Below are 20,147 nucleotides of genomic sequence, written 5' to 3'. Positions count from 1 at the left end.
GGACTTGCTTATAGAGCCTTGTTTGCTTGATTTGTTGGCCTTGAGAGCTACATCTTTGATCTTGATGCCCTCTAACTTTGCTTGCAATTCTCCAAGTTTTTCCTCTCATTTGCTTCCTCTCTGCACGTCAATGGTCAAGATCCTCCCAAGTACATAATTTGGGGTGAAGTACTCAAACTTCTTCTTGTCTCTAATTAGAGTGACTACAGTCTCATTTTTAGGTGAATAAGCTTCCAACATAATCTTGACAACTTTGTGATCATCTAGCTTATCACAACCATAGCCTCTAATCTTGCCCACCATTGTCATCAACCTATCAAACATCTCTTGTGGCCCCTCTCCATCCAAGATTATAAACTAGTTGAGCTTTGACATAAACAAATCAATTCTTGCATTTCTCACTTTGTCAACCCCTTCATGTGCTAGGTGCAAAGTGTCCCATATTTGCTTGGCAACATCAACTCCAATCACTCTATTATACTCATCATAATCCAAGGCACTAAGCAACACACTTGTGGCTTGACCATTGAGGTGAATGATTTTCATCTCTTTTAGTGTTGAGTTCTTGAGATCAACCGGTGGCTCAAATCCATTACAAACAATCTCCCAAATGCCAGGGTGAAGACCTATAAAATAGGCTCTCATCAAGTGCTTCCACTTGGCAAAGTTAGTCCTATCCAAATGAGATAACTTGCCCGTAGGCACATTGATGAAAGACCTCCGATTATGGTTAGTCATAGGCATAGAAGAATAGTTAAAAGATACGGTGGCATATTTGTTGTTGTCGGCTTTGCCCTTTCCTTTCTTCTCCTTTTTATCCTCCTTCGACACTTGGTAGGACTCATTATCATCTCCATCTTTGGAACTACTTGATATGTCACTTGATGATACATTTGTTACCTTCTCTTCTTCTTCCTTCTTCTTAGATTCCCTTCTTTTTCTTCTTGCTTCTCTTTTGAGCTTTCTTTCTTCTTTTCTTCTTTTCTTTGCTTCTTGTCTTCTAACCGCTGCTGCTCCTTCTTCTCTCTTGCTTCTCTTTTGAGCTTTCTTGATTCCTTCCTTTTTCTTCTGTGATCATCATTAAGAGCTCTTTCGGCATCGGTAGCCTCAAGATGTGGTAGCGTGGTGTTGCTTGCTATCGACACGCTCAACTCGCTGTTGTCGGTGTCGTGCAGATCAACCCGCTCCAGATCAACAACCACCGGCTTCATGCCACTAGTTCCTCCTCTGGGCTCCATACCTCATGCGGGGAAGCATATATGAGGTAACCTGCTCTGATACCACTTGTAGGATCTTTGATTGACATAGAAAGGGGTGAATAGGCCTATCAAAATAAAAACTCAAACTTTTATCAAATTCACCCAGCGGCACTACCGCTCTGAAGGGCGACACTGATGAACTGCGACACTGTCGGGCCAGAACAGCGGCACTACCGCACCTGCAGATAACTTCAAATCATAGTTCAAAATCCATGAACAAAAACTTATATTGAAGAAATTTCCTAGCTTACTGTAGGTATGACAATCACTGATCAAGAGCTAGAAGTGGTAGGAACACCACACACAAGTAGATCGACTAGAAATCCTAGAAATCACCTCAACCATAATATGTCATGCAAGTAATGTAAATCAAGCACAAGTGACAATGATTTATCTCGTGGTTTGCCTCGCCACCAAGGCTTGCCTACCTCCACGTTGTTGAAGTTAGCCACTAAGGCTTAGGGCTTTCCAACGCTTTCACATTCTCAAATCAAGAGACTTAACTCTTGAGACGAGGAGTGAGATTACTAACTTTAAGAGATGGTTACAAACCTCCTGAGGCTGCCACACAAGTTGGCAAGCTCCACGGACAACTCTCTAGCCGGCTAGGAGCGAAGCTCTAAGAGTAACAAACACAACCGCCGGCTAAAACATGAACCAAGTGCTCTTTAGAGTTGGAGGAATCAATGGAGCTGCTCTCTAATCGAGTTTTGGACCCTTTTACCTCAAGAATTGATGAAAAAATCAATGGATTTGTTTGGGCTTGAGGTCAACAATGGAGGGAGAGAGAGAGAGAGTTCCTACTCTATTTTGAGCATGCTGAAGTGAGGAAGAAGAGACAGATAGTCGTTGGGAAGGAAGAAGAAAGGTATATATACCCTCCAGCCCCTAACGGTCACCGCACCCAAAGGGTCGAACAAGGCGGAGTCCGTGGCCTCGAGGTCGGGTGAGACGGAGCCTGTGGCCTCGAGGTCGGGCGAGATGAAGCCTGCGACTTTGAGGTCGGGTGAGACAGACCCCGCACCCAAGGGGTCGGGCGAGGTGGAGCTTGCAGCCTTGAGGTCGAGCGAGACAGAGCCCACAACCTTGGGGGTCGGGTGAGACCCTTTAATGCGTCTCGAGCCATCCGGGGAAGTTAGCGTGGGCGCTAACTTCCTTGTGCCACGACTCAAGTGCGGCAGCGCTTCTCTTCAAGTGTGGCAATGCCGCACCACACAAGACAACAAGAGTAATAGTGAAGTGTAGACTGTCTTGGCTATGAATCTGAGGATGAGTGTGGTTGTTTGAGCACTTAGTAGCACATATTAGCTTAAGCATTGTGTCCCCCCTTTATAGTACGGATTTTCCTATACTCAAATTCAAAATATAAAAGAATTTAAACCTCTTTTGAGTTTGAAGCCATCTACATTTGTAATTGAGGGCTCCTCCGTTTCGTGTAGCATTCTCGAATATAAATTCTCTGCTTGTCATCTTAATAAATCTCATTAGTTCTCTAATTGCGTGGTCATTATCACCAAAACCCACAATTAGGGCTTGATTGCACTTTCAATCTCCCCCTTTTTGGTGATTGATGACAACCCAATCAGAGCTTACAAAAGATACGAAACAAATACTGAGATTTTTGAGCCATGGGTGTAGAGCCTCTCCCTAAGTATGTGAATAGAGAATTGAATTCTCAAATTGGCATAAGAAGCCAAGATTCACATTTTAGTGAAAGTGATGGGGCTCTCCCTACATCCATGGTCCTATGGGGTGCTGTATACTGTGTTAGGTATGTAAAACGTGATGCAAATGATAGTTTATGCACAACATGGTTTGCTGTTACAGCTGGGTGCGGCACTGCCGCACTTGCTGTAATAGTATAGATCAGAACAGACACCACACAGCATGTGATACATATAAAGATATACATTCTAGCACAATTGTATCACAAAGCGATAGCATAGATTAATATATGTCCATATCCCACACATATATAAAGTACTTAAGTAGAATTATTACATAAATAGAGTTTCTAATGGACTCTCAAACTCTCACCTAACAAAGACTACTCTAAACGGATACGAACATGACTCTAGCTGCAGCAAGATCCATGGCCTATATAAGGCGCCCTCTACCCATCCAGGAGAGCCATCCCTGAAACCCTAATTCATATCTTCAAGATCAAGCCAACAATCAAGAGAAGATTAGTCCTCCATAGGATCTAGTCTTATAAATAGAAATAGTGAGATTGAGAGTGAGGAAAGAGTTTGGAGGGGATGCCAGCATGTCGGTGCTCTCTCTACGGCTTGTACCTTGGCGGATCCAAGTTCTATTTGAACTTGCTTCTGAGACTTCCATGGTAATCAACTTTTGATTCAAGTAAACATCTTATTTATATTGTTCATCAGGACCGTGACTCTTTTGAGTGCTTTATTCTCTACCTAGGGGGAGTAAAGTATTAATCGTAAGTGTAAGCATGGTGCTTAGACTTAGGTTAATCGTGGAGGCACCTTGCATTCCGGATCGGTGGTAACTCGCGAGGGTAACTCTTATAGCCTCGTTGAATTCTCTATAGTCCACCTCCCGTTTGTAGGCCAAGTAGGACCTGGTTACGAAGGAAAGCATCCTCTGCTGGTGTCTTTTCATAGTAACGTCCCTAGTTGAATAGTAGAAGACATAGTTTACCAAAGTTAGAACAAGAGAACCTTAATTATCCTCTCTACGCTTTTATTCATCCTAACCTTGTTGCTACCCCTAGTTAAGTTAGACCGTAGTTAATCTCACACGTTTTCCTATGGATACGATACTTGGTATACTTTCGGGTAAAAGCTATAGCGGTATTCGTACACTTATAGATTTATCTGTGTGCGTTAAATATACCAACAGTGCTCTATCTGATGTTGGCTCAAATTTTGGTTGCTTGGCTTCTGCTCTATCTTCTGCTGCTTTTCAAGCAAACAATGCTTGCTCCAATTGCAGTTTTGAGCAATCAATCAACTAGCATTTACTTCCTAGCTCACAGCTCTTTATCAGTTTATATACCAGCTATGACATGAGCACACAGGCTCACTTGTGTCCTCGAATGGCCTCTAATTCTCACTGTTTCGGTTAATGCTTATCTACTGGAAATGTTACTGTTGAAGATTCTTTTTTCCCCTTGTTGGAGATTGGATTAGGAACTGTAACCGGCTTGTAGCATATAAACGTATATTGCAGCAACTGAATTCAACAGAAAGTTTTAGTATATAATCCAGGTGTATTATGTACTTCACAGCTTCAGTATATAATAATTCAGATGTATTATGTTATTGTCAAGATTCATGAAGGTGTATAGCTATTTCAGTCAATTGATTTTAGGAACTGGGGCTACTAGTATAAAATGTTTGAATATCTAGTTCGATTTAGTTCTTTTCAGCCAAGTACATTGGTCTAGCATTTTCTTAAATTCATACGTTTGATCCTGTTCCACTGTTGAGATGTCCATTACAATAGCATTTATTTAGTTATGGCTAAGCCGTTTATTTATTTTGCCCTGGCATTTATTCAGTTCAAGCTAAGCAGTTTATTGATTACAGCCTACCAACTTTATTTGTCATCATTTTTGTTCTATGGCAGCAGTATAATGATAATAAATTTCTAGGAGTTCTACGTCGAACTGGGGCACCTTGCTGCATCAGTTAAACCAGGAGGCAACCTGCATAACACTGTTGCGGATATAGGAATTCAAGTAATTGACAAAGCGCAACCCCACAAGCCCATCAAACATGTGCTTCCATTACGAGTCGCGGTCAGATTCTATATATATTCTTGTTTAATATAGTACATGTTACAAGCAGTCCTTGTGTTTACCACTACCTAGGTAGTATAATTTAGCTAGCTCAGACTTCCCCTTTTTCTTTAGCATTTCTTCATTCACAATCAAGTATTTTTACATCTACCCATTACCAATTTTGTAACTGTCTTTTAGCATTTCTTAATTTTTTTGGCAGGCATTTCTTCAATCGGGCTAGCTTGATAGGTCACAGGTGACTCTCATATTCAGGCGTGCTGATAACAACCTCGACCACCGTCAGATGGTGTGTTCACATATGAATGTTTTCCTAAAATTCATAATATTCAGATTTTTTTTGTGTTACTAACGAGATGTGAACAAAAACAACACAGGTAATGTGACCTGTGCTTGAGGCCATGGGAAACCATGGATCAAACACAGCGGGACACTACTACTTGCTGGTTCTAAACCTAAGGGCAAAAAGATTCGAGGTAATAGACTCGACGAGGAGTTTGGGAGACAAAAGGCTAAGAAAAAGCTGCAACACCATTATGGATGGCATTAAAATTCTATGGAGGAAACACTACCCAAACTCAAAAAAGGCAGAGAACTATGAGGCCGTGGACATTGGTGTGCCAAAACAATCGAATAAGTAAGTTGAAAAATAAAACTGGTTCTTGTGCTGCATATTCTATACATTGGCTAAATTTAATAAGTGTTGCACATTGTGTTATTGCAACCATGATTGTGGATTTCATATGCTCATGCATGCTGAGCACTGAGATGGCCGTACAATATACAACTTCAAGGAGAAAGATATTCCCAATATACGAAAGCTATTGACACACAAGTGGGTGACACACCCTGACAATGAAACAAATTGGAGGGACAAGTTAAAGCTAGGCCAGGTACGTGGGAATAAAAACTAGCAATTTAGTATGATACACAAGGCATTTATGTATGAAAAAGAAAGCAATTTATGATGTGCATTGCAGGTGTCTTACGGTAACGAACAAATAAAGTCTGAATATATACCGTACATAGGCTGAGAACCATTTTTAGAGAACACTCTGTGTCATACTTATAAAATAAAACCAAAAAGGCAATCCAATAGTGAGCACAGTTAATCTTTATCCTTAGTTTTTAAATAAAAAAAAATCAGCAACCATTTCAACAAATGAAACATAGGTTGTAGATTTTGTGCAGGTATGAACCACAAATAATTAGTAAAGAAAGGAAACACAACCTACTTGATGTGACACCGAAGATGTATGAATGATACCCGAAGCAACAGAAGAATCACAGACGCGTTGTACCTGCAAAAGCATACACATGAATGTTAACTGGACGATGAAGGTGAAATTTCATTGGCTCCAAAAGGTAAAAATTCTGCAATTTAAAATTATCCCAGAACTTGACCACATTTAGATAGCTGAGAGAGCAGCAAGGAAATTGTTTGTGTTAGTCCTTGTAACATAAATACTTGCATTTTGCTGTTATACTTATTTGATGATTTTAGAAGACGGAGTGACATCAGTGCCAGACTTGTGGAATAGCTGCTAGGTCATGGGGTAAAGAAGGAACTATGGTTTAGCTGGATTGAAACTAATGGTCAGATACTGTCTTACTGTTGCAAGACCGATGCTTAAAATATTGGAATTTGCTTGACATGCTTGCTGACTGTTCATCGTGACTTTTGTTCCAGTAGTCTATGATACTATCAGTTCAGTTCAGCTACATTGCTTCAAGAAGCAGTGCTTCTGAAGCACCATATTGCAGCCTTCTTGCTTATACAAGCATATATATACTGTAGTAGTAATTTAACTAGCTAGGTACAGTTCACAGTTTGGAACATGTATTTAGATATAGCTAGCTAGCTACATGGCCAGCCTCTTCGTCGTTCATGCATGTCATCTGCAGCTACCCTACCCTATTGATATAGTATACAGTAGTACTCCTAATATATATAGGCAAGATGGATCGACCTCGACGGATTATGTATGCATGCAGGATCGGTTTGTTAGTGTTCAGCCTAGCTAGCCATGTGCTGCATGATCTGTCTCGTTCCCATTTGTTATAGCTCGTTTGGTCATCAGTCAATCATCAGTGTGGCTACTATTGTATATACATCAAGTGATCATGTGGAGGGACGAAGACTGTGCTACTGATGTGCAGTCACCACAAAACCTATAGCGCAAACAGAACCACAGGTACATGGAATCAAGCCTAACCTTGCTGAAGAGAAGCTGGTCCCCCTTTATGATGATGGTATGAGGAAGAATATTACTTCACGAATCTGTACCTCGACCAAATGGTAGCTTGCGGTTCCAATGAATTGCAAAAATGCAGAATTAATCCAATGGAAGTACAATATAAACCGAAAAACAAGCACAATCCTAAAATGACGAAAACCTAGCTAACCTCGGTTTAGGCCACGCTATCTCTGACTTGGATCTGTGTATCCGGCAACATAAACAAACGGAATCGAGTTAGAGGCCACACAGGTTTGAGCAGGAATGGGCCACAATTGAAGAACAAAATCGATTTAGTAGGGAACAGAGTGGCCAAAAAGACCTACTCACCAGCGTCAGAGTTGCCGTCGCCCGTCAATGTGGCTCCGATCTACACGTGCAGTGACGCAAACCAACTGATTCCTGTACACGCAGAACCACATCGACCCCAAATCAGAGAGAAGAGTAGAGATTGGGATTAGTACTACAGACAAATCCAAAAACACCCAAAACGCCCGACCTCAAAGACTAACCAAAGAGCAACACTAACCAAACTAACAAGCCCTCAAAGACTAACTACACTAAAGAGTTTAGCAACTAGTTTGCAAGGAATGTAAAGAGTGAGTAGGGTGATTATACCGTCGTGTTGAGGAATGAACCAATCAATCACAATAGAATTCCTAGAGACAAATGATGATACAAGATTTTTCTCTAAAGTTCACTTGCTTGCCGACAAACCAGTCCCTGTTGTGGCGATTCACTCACTTTGAAGGTTCACGCGCTAATAGACATCACACGACTAACCCGCAATCGGGTGTTGCACAACCAACACAAGATGGGGATCACACAAGCTACGCGCAATCCACTAGAGTACCATTTGGCTCTCTGACGGGAACAGGTCAAGAACCCCTCACAATCACCATGATCGGAACCGGAGATAATCACCTTCCTCCGCTCGACGATCCTCGCTGCACCAAGCTATCTAGGTGACAGCAACCACCAAGAGTGACAAGCAAAATCTACAGCGAAACACAATCACTAAGTGCCTCTAGATACAATCACTCAAAGCAATGCACTTGGATGCTCTAAATCTCACCAAAGTGATGAACCAATCAAGCTAAGTGAGTGAGAGAGTGTTGGCTAGGCTCACAAGAGTGTATAGGCAATGCAAATGGCAAAGAGAGTGAGCTAGAGCCGGCCAACCACCTTTTATAGGGAGCCAAAACGAATAGAGTCGTTGGCCTCCTCACTGTATGACCGAACGCAGAACCCCAGCGTCCGGTCCTCGACACGTGTCCCCGCGATTCAACTATGTTCGTTAATCTCCAACGGCTAGCTACGCCCGTGCCACGCATCAAGTGACGACCGGATGCACCAACCCTGACCTGACGCGCCAGAGCTGCATCCGCTCGCACGCTCTCCCGTGCACCCAACACCATGACCTGACGCGTCGAGGAGAAGACCTAACACGCCACCACGCCAAGTCCGATCGAGTACAGAAACTACCCCGAGAGCTATTTTAACGACCGGACGTGTCAGATTGAGCATGACCGGACGCATGGCTGCGTCCGATCCTCACTGCCACCACGCGCCAACTCCAGCACCGCCATGTCACCATACGTCAGTGGCAACCGGACGCACCCCCTACGCGTTCGATCGTGCAGCAGCTCAGAGTCTGGTCACAAACCCTAAGCTATGCTGCCGCTGCATCATTGACCGGACGCGCAGGTCCTGCGTCCGATCACAGGAAACAACGCCTCCTCTTCTCAAACTTCACCACCCTTACTCAAATGTGCTAACCATCAAGTGTTTCACCTTTGTGCACATGTGTTAGCATATTTTCACAAACATTTTCAAGGGTGTTAGCTCTCCAGTAGATCTAAATGCATATGCAATGAATTAGAACATCTAATGGCACTTTGATAACCACATTTCGATACGAGTTTAACGCCTCTTAATTGTACGGCTATCGATTCTAAATGTGATCACACTCGCTAAGTGTCTTGATCACCAAAACAAAATGGCCCTTTCAATATACCTTTGCCTTGAGCCCATTTTGTTTTTCTCTTTCTTCTTTTCTAAGTCCGAGCACTTGATCATCTCCATGGCCATCACCATCATGATCATCTCCATCTTGCTCCACCACTTGAAATGTGCATAACCTATCTCATGTTCACTTAGATCAACTAGGTTAGCACTTAGGGTTTTATCAATTAACCAAAATCAAACTAGGGCTTTCACACAGCCCATGTCGTGCCAGCCGGGCCGACCCTTTGTCCATATATAAGTGGAGGCAGCACTTGTGCGAGACGTGGGGGACAGCGATGAAAAGCGCCTGTGTGAAACATCGGGAGTAGCGCGCCTGTGAGATGTGTGGTCCGTTGGCAGCGAATAAAAAATCGGTTGTTACGCAGAGGTAAAACAACCGTGGTATAGCAATTCTATTTACAATACATAGTACATTTGACGTGGACGGACCATGTCGTGCGACGATTTCTATGGCGAGCACGAGTAGTTGAGGAACTCGCCCAACACCGGCTTCTACTATATGAAGTCGACGAACTGCACGGTAGGTAATGTTTGTCTCCTGCTAAACCATCAGTTCCTCCGAGCGCTCCCTTCAGGCGACTCGGGGGCGACACTCTGGCGCCGCTCACTCACACCACTGTGTCCTCCCCGGCCGTCGCTGCCCTCCAGCGTGCGGTGGCGGTGGCCAGCGGCGGTCCGTGCGGGAGGACATGCAGCCTCTCTTGGCGACGCGCGGGAAGGATGTGGCAAGCCTCCGGCCTTCCTCCCGCCCACCCCTACCATCGCTGACGTGCTAATGTCTTCCACTAGCCGGCCACGTGGGGGAGCAGCAGCGAGCACGCGGGGCGGCGGCTAGGTTCGCGTGGCTCGATGGTCGGGGATGGGCGACATTACCTGGCCTTCCTCCCACCTAACCCTGGGCAAAAATAACCGAGAACTGAGAACCGAACCAAAATAACCAGAACCGAAACCGAATTAACCGAAACCGAAAATTTCGGTTCCCAGTTCTTAGGAACCAAAATAATGTCGGGTAATTCGGTTCCAGACCTCGGTTAACCAAACAAAACCGAAGAACCGACTTAAAAGGTTCCCCACGGTTTATGTCCCAAGGCCCAAATAGGCCCAGGTGAGGCCCGATAACGTATTCAAGTATAAATACAGAACCTTTAGGGTTTCTTGGCTCCTCCCTCACTCTCTCTGTCTCACCGCATGCCTCCCTCTCCCACCGAGCCGCCTCTCCCTTCCCAAGACCGAGACCAAGCGCGCCTCTCTTCGCTCCGTCCTCCCTCTCCCTCTCCACTCTGGCCTCCCTCTCCTTCTCCCTCTCTTTCTCTCCCTCTCCCTTTCTAGAGCCTGGGGCGCGTCCCCTTTTGGTAGCTGCACAACACAGGGGGTACGGCCCCTCCTCCGGCGACAGCGCGACGCGGTGGGCACGGCACCTCCTCCAGCGACGGCACGACACGAGGTGCGCAGCCCCTCCTTCAATCGTCCCACCTACACCCCGAAGCACCTCCACGGCTCCACCACCGTCCCATGGCTGGATCCAGTGGAGGGCGACCAGATCTATGGTGGGCCCGCCCCCGACGGTGGATCTAGGCCCGGTGTGCTTCCTGACAGCGGATCCACTGCCTCCCCTATCCCCGGTCCTCCCCTATCACCGGTGTCTACTCTGGAGGTTGAGGCCGAGTCCGGTGCGTGCCCGCTGCCCTGGAGGCCGGATCTGGACAAAGGGGCGACTGCCACCATTTTTTTTTCATTTTCCCCTTTTCTTCCCTTCTGTTTTGTTGATGTAATGTATGGCTCGGTAGTTTGGTTCTAACCAAAACCGAACCGAACTAACCGAGACCAAATTTCCTCGGTTCCAAGTTTCCTAGCTAACCGAATTTTGTAAAGAACCGAGGAACCGAACTAATCAGTTTCGGTTAACCGAATGCCCAGGGCGACTCCCACCCACCCTAGCTATCGCCAGTGTGCTTTCGCGCCACATGCCTATGTGCTATGAGTAGCCACACATGCGGTGGACGTTCGTTCCTTGGCAACACACTCAAGTTGCTCATCGCCATGTACTTTGCCTGGGTCGATGGCTAGGGTGCACGCTAGGTATTCGAGGGAATGTCTGACCGGGAAATGTTTGCCCATCTAAGCATCCACCATAGCAGCCGCCCCGCCATCCCTTTGCTGAACTCCATGGGCTCTGAGCCACAAACCCTCCGCCCATAAGTTGCTGATGGCGTGATGTGAGATCTAGAGCAAGGAGTTGCTGGCTAGCAGCTTAGAGCTATTGCGCAAGTGCCGAGGAACTGACAGGTGCACATGACAGACGAGATCCACCAACGAACCAAATGCTCCACTTCCTCTCAATCTCAGGTTCTACAATGTAGCAGGGCCCTTCCGAATCTATTTTTGGACTTGTGATTGCCAAATTGTTAATATGAAAATAGAGGTAAAAACACAAATATCAAAATAAAATAGAGGTAAAAAAACACTTGGACAAAGTTATCCTTTGGTCTAAAAGTTAAAACCGTTAGAGAAACTTCACGTAGCAAAGGTAAAGTCTGTCTTCGTTTTGAACGTTTTGAAATCAAAGAGGTAAAATCACAAAGTAAAAAAAAACGAGTATAATCACAAAGGTAAAATCAAAGAGGTAAAATCACAAAGGCAAATGCACCAGAGATCCATTAACTTGTGATGAGGTTTTAGTTAGGTCCATCAACTTTCAAAGTGGCTTTTTAGGTCCATAAACTTAGTATACCGTATCATTTAGGTCCATAGCAGTCCACATTGGCTTCTCGTGCTGATGTGGCCTGCTGACTTGTCCTTCTAAAGCAACTATTGATGCTTCGATTCGTCAAACATCCTGTGGGCGCATGATTGGTTTTAGTTGCAGCTGCATGCACATCAGAGCTCGGTGTGCAGGATGACAACCTCGTCTTTCCCCTGCTCCTCATCGTGGTCATCGGGGTGGTGCTTATCAGGTGCGTCGCCGTAGATGCTGCTGCGGAGGCAGTCAGCGGTGGGCTAGACGCGACCATAGTCGAACCCGAGGCGTAGTTGCACATAGTCTGCACCTCACCATCATCATCAGTGCAGCGTAGGTTGATGTCGCTGAGCACGATGCCGGTGCAGGGCACGACATCGCTGCATGCGAACCTGATGGCCTCGGCATGCCGCAACGTGCCGCTGATGTTGCGGTATGACACGTCGGACACGGCCACGACAGAGGTCTGGTTGGCGCAGGGGCGGGTGGCAGCGTCATAGTAGAACTGGTCGATGATGATGGGGTGGTCGACGCCATTGACGTCGACGTTGGCGAAGCGCACGTCGCGGACGTCCCCGGCGCCGCCCTACCACGTCTTGATCCGCACCCCATTCTACGCGTGGCTGATCCACGCACTCTCCAGCGCCACGTTTGCCACTGCCGTGAATGCGCCGCCCTTGCCTAGGCTGCCGATGCTGATGTCGTGGCCCGGGCTACAGTCGATGTCCCACATCTTGACGCCAAAGCTGCCATTGACGATGGAGATGCAGTCGTTGCCGGTGCTGATGCGGCACCTCTGGATGGTCACCGCCGTGGACTTGGCCACATGGATGTCGTCCGTGTTGGGGCTGTCCTCAGGGGCCTCGATGCGGAGCTCGCCCACGCGCACACCGCGGGACCTGGACACCGTCACGTGCATCTACTGTGTGTTCTGCACGCGGAGACCCCGCACGCGCATGCCCCGGCATGAGTCGATCATCACCGCCATCGAGGCACCCCTACACGGGTGCAGCAGGAGTGGGCATCGCCGTGGCCGAGCTCAGGCTCGCTGGCGGTACCGGTGGAGATGACTTCTACGACGTCAGCCTCGTGGACGGATTCAACGTGCCGATGCTCGTCGCGCCGCAGACGTCGTCTGTGGCAGCCGCCAACGGGAGCAGCAGTTGCCGGCCCATGGGGTGCGCTGCTGACCTCAACGTGGCGTGCCCCACAAAGCTACGCGTCGCTGGCATGGGGGCGGGGTGGCGGTGGCGTGCAGGAGCGCGTGCGAGGCATTCACGGTGGTCAAGTACTGCTGCTACGGCACGTATGGGTCCCCGGTGATGTGCACGCCGACGCCCTACTCTCGCTTCTTCAAGGCCGCGTGCCCCTCCACCTACAGCTATGCGTACGATGACGCCACATCCGTAGGAGATGGAGCGCGCCGTAGGAGATGGAGCGGGCCACGTCCGGGATGTCGCGACCGGAGAAGACGAGGTCCTGCTCGCACAGCACCTCGCACGCCAGGGATGGGGAGCTGACCACCACGCGATAGGCCCATGGGACCCGACGGGAGGCCGCCGTCGTTGCTCTTGCTCCCACAGCCGCGCACCGTGGCAGCCACGAAGAGGAATGCCGCCAGGAGGAGCGCACTGTAGAGGAGCGTGGTGGAGGCTGCTGCTGTGGCGGCGTCCATGGCTAAGGAGAGGTTGGGTAGAGTAGACAGTCCATGACCCCACCGCTGGCGACTCCACGACAGGCTGCCTCCTCGCCGTGACCCCGCACGGCCTATGCTCGAAGGACATGCGCCCTTCGTGTCGTGGGCCCTTCGCCTGTGGCCTCGTGCCACGGGCAGCTGAAAGGTCCTAATATGGCTAAAGGGGGGGTGAATAGCCTATTTAAAAATCTACAAATCAACTAGAGCAATTTGATTAGTATGACAAATAGTGAAATGCAAACTTGCTCTAGCTCTACAAGGGTTGCAAGCCACCTATCCAACAATTCTAGTTGCAATGATTACTAAGCACACAACTTGCAATGCTACTACTCACCAAGAGCTCTCAATCTTGCTACTCTAAAGAGCTCCACTAGATGAACTTAAAATAACAAAGCAAGCTCTCAATTCTAATTACACTAAAGAGCTTGTCATAACTAGTTTGCAAGAATATAAATGAGTGAGTAGGGTGATTATACCGTCGTATAGAGGAGTGAACCAATCACAAGATGAATACTAAATCAATCACCGGGATAATACAAGAGGGCAAGAGACAACCAATTTTTCTCTCGAGGTTCACGTGCTTGCCAGCACGCTAGTCCCCGTTGTGTCGACCAACACTTGGTGGTTCAGCGGCTAAGAGGTATTGCACGAACCTCATCCACATAATCGGACACCGCAAGAACCTACCCACAAGTGAGGTAACTCAATGACATGAGCAATTCACTAGAGTTACCTTTCGGTTCTCTGCCGGGGAAGGCACAAGACCCCTCAGAATCACCACGATCGGAGCCGGAGACAATCACCAACCTCCGCTCAATGATCCTCGCTGCTCCAAGCCATCTAGGTGGCGACAACCACCAAGAGTAACAAGTGAATTCCACAGCGAAACACGAATGTCAAGTGCCACTAGATGCAATCACTCAAGCAATGCACTTGGATTCTCTCACAATCTCACAATGATGATGAAACAATGATGGAGATGAATGGGAGGGCTTTGGCTAAGCTCACAAGGTTGCTATGTCAATGCAAATGGTCAAGAGGGTGAGCTTGAGCCAGCCATGGGGCTTAAATAGAAGCTCCTACGAAATAGAGCCATTGTACCCCTTCATTGGGCACAACACGGGGTGACCGGACGCACTGGTCAGTTTGACCAGACGTAGGACCCCAGCGTCCGATCGCCCGATGCTTGCCACGTGTCATTGGCTTCAAACGCCGATCGCCCGATTTCAACGGTCAAGTGATGACCGGACGCGTCAGTTAGAAAGTGACCGGACGTAGGACCCCAGCGTCCGGTCGTTTTCAGTAAGGTTCCAAACGCGAAATTTCACGACCGGACACGTTCGGTCATGCTCGACCGGACTCACCTAGCGTCCGGTCACTCAACGTTTCCTCTGTGCGTCTCACGTCAGCGTACGTCAGCACTGACTGGACGCACCTAGCCAGCGTCCGGTCACTCTTCACGCCAGCATCCGGTCACAAGACCGAGACGCGTGCTCACTGCTGCTACTGACCAGGCTCTGAACCCAGCGTTTGGTCACTGCTCCACCAGCGTCCGGTCACTCTGTGAACCCCTGTCTTTTCTGTATAGGACGCCGGTGGCACCGTCGGACTGTCCGCACTCTACGGGCGGACACTCCGTCGGTGAAGTTTCTAACCCTTGCTCAAATGTGCCAACCACCAAGTGTATCACCTTGTGCACATGTGTTAGCATATTTTCACAAGCATTTTCAAGGGTGTTAGCACTCTACTAGATCATAAATGCATATGCAATGAGTTAGAACATCTAGTGGCACTTTGATAACCGCATTTCAATATGAGTTTCACCTCTCTTAATAGTACGGCTATTTAACCTAAATGTGATCACACTCGCTAAGTGTCTTTATCACCGAAACAAAATGGCTCCTACTATTTATACCATTGCCTTGAGGCTTTTGTTTTTCTCTTTCTTCTTTTCAAGTTCAAGCATTTGATCATCACCATTGTCATGATCTTCGCCATTGTTTCATCACTTGGAGTAGTGCTACCTATCTCATAATCACTTTGATAAACTAGGTTAGCACTTAGGGTTTCATCAATTAACCAAAACCAAACTAGAGCTTTCAGCAGCAGCCACTGCGACGGTCTTGTGCCGACGGCCGGCGGCCTCATCTTCGCGTCCTACGGCTGGGCACGAACGCCGCCCCACGCCCGTGGCCGGCGGCCTCTGCGCCTACAGCGGCCGGGGGCCCCGCGTACACGCTCGCTGTAGCGGACCCTGCGCCGGCTGGTTCACGACGATGGCTGGCTGGTGAGCGCCGGTGGCCGGCCTCCTGTGCCCCCGAGCGACGGCACTCGTGACGGTAGTCTAGACTCTGGAACCGTCCGTTTCCACCTTGGGAGAGGATAAGGACCAGTCAGCGAGCCATGTCAGCATGAGAAGTCCACGTGGAGAGATATGGACCTAAGTGATACGACATATAAAGTTTATAGATCCAAAAAAACGACTTTAGAAGTTGATGGACCTAACTGAAATCTCCTCACAAGTTAATGGACCTCTGATACATTTAACTCAAAAACTCTCAGCCTGTTCGGTTGGCTGGATCGTATCGTTGCTGGTTCGTGAAAAAATACTGCTGGCTGATTTGTACGAGAGAAAAATATTATTCTATCTAAAAAAACACGGTTCATATAAACAGTGTCCGTGTGAGGGGGCCAGCCAGCCTAGCCAGCCAGCCAGCCAGCCAGCCAGCCCCAGCCGAACAGGCGGTCTACTATCATCATACGGATTACTAACTAATGTACACGGTGGCCACCGTCGATGACCAGGCACACCTTTCCTGCAATGTTGGAGTGACGCCGGAGAAGCAGGGACCGGCCAGCTCAACCGCGCATCCAGAATCGCCTTGTAATCGCCCTGCGTCTACTGTACCGTGGGGAACGAACGAGAAGCTTCGTGGCCTCGCGGGCGGATATGAAAGCCTGAAACGCCGGGCTGTTGGCGCGGGACAGCCCAGCGGGCTAGCGTCGTGACCCGCGCCGCTTGCATGTCTAACCTATACGAGACCCTACAAATCCTCACGCACGCACACTTTCCCCACTGGTCGTTCCCCTTAACGGCGGCGGCTGCTTCCGAGTTGCGACCGCCGCCGCCGCCGCCGGCGAGCAGGGAGCAACATATCAGGTGTCCGCCCTCTGCTGAGCGACAGTAGAACCTTCATATCAGGCCTCCGCCCTTCGCCCTCCGCTGAGCGACAGTAAAACCTCGCGATGCCAGCCGTCTTTTGTCGTTGTAACGCTGCTCTCCTCAATTCTGCGTTCGCCTGCACCGCTGCGAACCTTCCGGCGGGTTTGGTCGCCGACCTCAGCCAGGTTTTCCTCCCTAACCTTTCCATCACTTTTTTTCTTCTTCCGAACTAGTTTGGCGGGCGTAGATCTGAATGTGCAGGCCGCCGCTTGCCCTTGGTCAATAGATTTCAATCCTTTTTCATTATTATAGTTATATAAAAAAATCCTTTTTCATTACAATTCAATCCGTTCCGTTTACTGGTTCATACATATCCAAATCCGATCAGGATATTTGTTTCTTTTTCCTCTATATACGTTTTCCCTATTATGGTTCCTTTCTCTATGTCGGAATCGGTATCGTTTTGTCAAATCCTCTTCTGATTATGGGGCGCTCATAGCTGACCATATATTCATCTGAATACACAGGGCCGGAGCAGATTGAAATCGATTAGCAAAATCAATCGACCCGTATGATCCACACACAACCCAAACGTATCCGTCGGATGGCGGCGGGGCCTGATTCCGCCGGCAGTAACAGCCACATCCCTGATGACATAGTCTTTTTTCAAATTCTCATACTACTCCCCGTGAAATGTCTTGTGCGCTTCCAGTCAGTATGCAAGAGTTGGCGCACAACTATACTCAGCACTTATTTTATCCGCTGCCACCTGGAGCATTCTAGGACTAGGTTAGTCAATGGTCGTCGTTCCCCGAAAGTACCAGAAGGACTATAGGAAAGTTGGCATTCAGGGTGTCAATTTCTACAGTTTCCAGCCTGGGCAAAGCAAGGTTGCCGAGCTCATCCTAGGGAAAAGGTGTCCAGGTGGAATCCCGATGTTCACCATTCCTTTGCATTGTGATGGACTCATTCTGATCCCTTGCTTGACGGGACGGATGTTTGTGTGTAACCCGGCAACCAGGGAGTTTGTTGAATTGCCACAAGGAAGCCATAATGTTGCCGGGGATCACAGGGTCGCTTTTGGTGTCGACCCTTGTACTGGCAAGTATAAGGTCGCTAGGCACTTCTTCCGCTCATATGCCGATACCCCACAAGCAGATGGGGAAGGCACAGTTCTGGAATATAGCGCTGGGCATGAGATCTTGACCATTGGTGATGAAGCAGATGCTTGGAAATGGAAGGCCACCGTGGACCCACCGTATGCTATCAATGCCAGGACTCCGATTTGTGTACCCGGGTTCTTCTATTGGAGCGCTCTCCACTCCGTCACCGGACATGGCATTAATAAGGTCAGTTCACATGTCATCCTTCGGTTTAGTTTGCACGATGAAACGTTCACCGTACATCCCAACCCACCATGCAGTGGGTTTCTACGCAACAATGACACGCTGTGCCAGCTTGGTGGCAAGCTATGCTATGTCGAGTGTTCCTCGCCGTGGGATGTGGAAATTTGGTTGGCAGAGGATGGTCCAAACCTTGCTTGGCTGCGGCATTGCTGCATCCGCCTGCCGATGCGAAGGCTGCTGAACGTTTTTGCCTGTGCTTCGGGCGATAGAAACAAGATATTCCTGTCCATTGACGCCTTTCGCCTTTTGAGATGTGATCTGCGTGATGGATCTCTTGAGGAAATAATCGACATGGCACGGGAGTTGTTGTATGACCATCGGAATGGAACCAAATTCCGCACTGGTTTCGTCCCTGTTGCCCATTACTTGGTCCCCTGTGTGGAATCGCTTTTGCGTATTAGACCATGGTAATAATGAGCGGGCAGATATTGTATGGGATCAATAATAGCTCTAAGCTCAGATGCACCTTGGTGCCCTTTTTTTTTGTGTTTTTGTGTGTGCGTGTGTGCACGCGCAAGTCTTTATAAGCTGAGTTTGTAAGAACACTATTATTAATCTATGATTTACTTATGTTGATTCTTGTACCGACATTCCATTTCTTTGCATTCAGTGTCATCAGATTATCATGTTTTTACCTGTGACAGCCCTTGTGGAGAAATGGTGGACCAAAATTAGTCCGCAATGAAAGTTACCTCAGTCTCAGTTCTTATGGCTCTAAACCACTGGTTTATACTCACGTTGTTGATGCAAACAATGCACACATGCCATTTGGTATTATCATTCCAATCACTTGCAAATATAATTGCGAAGAAAAACAATCAAACCTACTTGATACCCTTGCTAATACCCTGCTCTGCGCAGTTAAATTGTGTTTACTACCCTATAGATTATCATGTTTTGTTGCAATATACTCGCCCAAGGATCTGGAATTTGTTTAGAGCTACAGTCCTATAGTGTTTGGAATGGTGGAATGAAGAAATATGACATGAATATATACTGTACGTGCTAGGCCATCTAGTCATCGTATCCGACTCTTCCGTCCTCGTCGGCCATCCACGTCGGTCGATCTCCATCTTCCTCTTTTCGTTTGGATCTCGGTAGCCATGTCTGAACACCGATCGAGAACGCATATGGGCAGCCTGAGCAAAAGCGGAACAGGCCCGGGCATCTGGGTTGTTTCTTGCTCGGGGCTCTCCTGCCCACTGTGTCCTCCGGTTGGAGTGCGCTGGTGTAGCGTAACGAGCATCAAGCATGTCGAGCTTGGGGTTTGGGAATGGGCACGTCACCTTACCTCCGGACGGTGGTCGTCACCTTCCGGACTAAGCAAGGCGATAAAGTATTGCTTAGGCTTGGTTTGGCTGAACGTGGAAATCAACCACGTGTGCTGTCGTCCGAACGGGTGAACCCAGTCCGGTCACCGAAATCCTCTCCCACCAATCCCCTCCCAGCGTGTATTGGCGTTGTTTATTTGGATGGTCCCACCGAGGTCCGAGCCACGACGCTCGAGCGCTTCCACGCCTCCGGTGGAGACAATTTTCTCCACCGTGGATCAACGTGTATTGAGTCCTCGTCCACGTCCAAACTCGTCCAGCCTAATGCAGTTTTGCGGGGAACGTGGGAGCGGACCACGACGTGGGCCATGTTACACGGGAGGCCGGGTTTGGGGGCCGATACACCCCAAACCATGAGCAGCCAAACAAGGCTTTAGTATGCCAAAAGTTACTCCGACAAACAAAACTTTTGACATTTCAACTCTTATGATGAAGCGGCAAATTAAATTCGTCGTGGAAGTCTCTGTTGTGGGAGACTAAAAACAAACAAAACTTTTGACGTTTCAACTCTTACAAAACTT

The 20,147-nt window shown here is 48.0% G+C and overlaps 1 pseudogene; it reads right to left on the bottom strand.

The window, feature by feature from the left end:
* Window positions 1-12,170: 12,170 nt before the first annotated feature.
* LOC136461293 (probable polygalacturonase At1g80170) lies at window positions 12,171-18,525 on the bottom strand (annotated as a pseudogene).
* Window positions 18,526-20,147: the final 1,622 nt, after the last annotated feature.

The sequence above is a fragment of the Miscanthus floridulus genome, chromosome 6 (assembly GCF_019320115.1).
Source record: "Miscanthus floridulus cultivar M001 chromosome 6, ASM1932011v1, whole genome shotgun sequence".
Taxonomy (NCBI): domain Eukaryota; kingdom Viridiplantae; phylum Streptophyta; class Magnoliopsida; order Poales; family Poaceae; genus Miscanthus; species Miscanthus floridulus.
The sequence above is the reverse complement of the archived record's forward strand: the minus strand, read 5'-3'. Positions and strand labels throughout refer to the sequence as shown.